Source organism: Schistosoma mansoni, chromosome W (genome assembly GCF_000237925.1).
Source record: "Schistosoma mansoni strain Puerto Rico chromosome W, complete genome".
Lineage (NCBI taxonomy): Eukaryota > Metazoa > Platyhelminthes > Trematoda > Strigeidida > Schistosomatidae > Schistosoma > Schistosoma mansoni.
In genome coordinates this window covers 28,144,228-28,144,574 of record NC_031502.1, presented here as the reverse complement: position 1 = coordinate 28,144,574, position 347 = coordinate 28,144,228, and positions in this window count along the sequence as shown.

Sequence of the window (347 nt, the reverse complement as noted above, 5' to 3'; positions counted from 1 at the left end):
TTTCATCTTCGTTTAGAAGCTGGTTTGTTCCCTCCCGCAGAAGGTTGTTGCTGACGGTATCCGGTCATTGGACACTGAGTATCTTACGTAGACAATTGTTTAGAAATACTCGCACTACTTGATGATGGTTGTGGTAGTTCCCCAAGTTTCAGCTCCGTACATTAGGACTGTCTTGACGTTCGTATTGAAGATTCTAACTTTGGTATTGGTTGACAGTAGTTTTACTTCAGTTTGGGCACCTGAGCAGTATCACAGCCCTCACACAAATCAAAGGAGATTTGTGCGGCGCATATGTATCTGGTGCTTTCTTGTACCAATATTTATGTGTTTAAATAAATAAATAATGT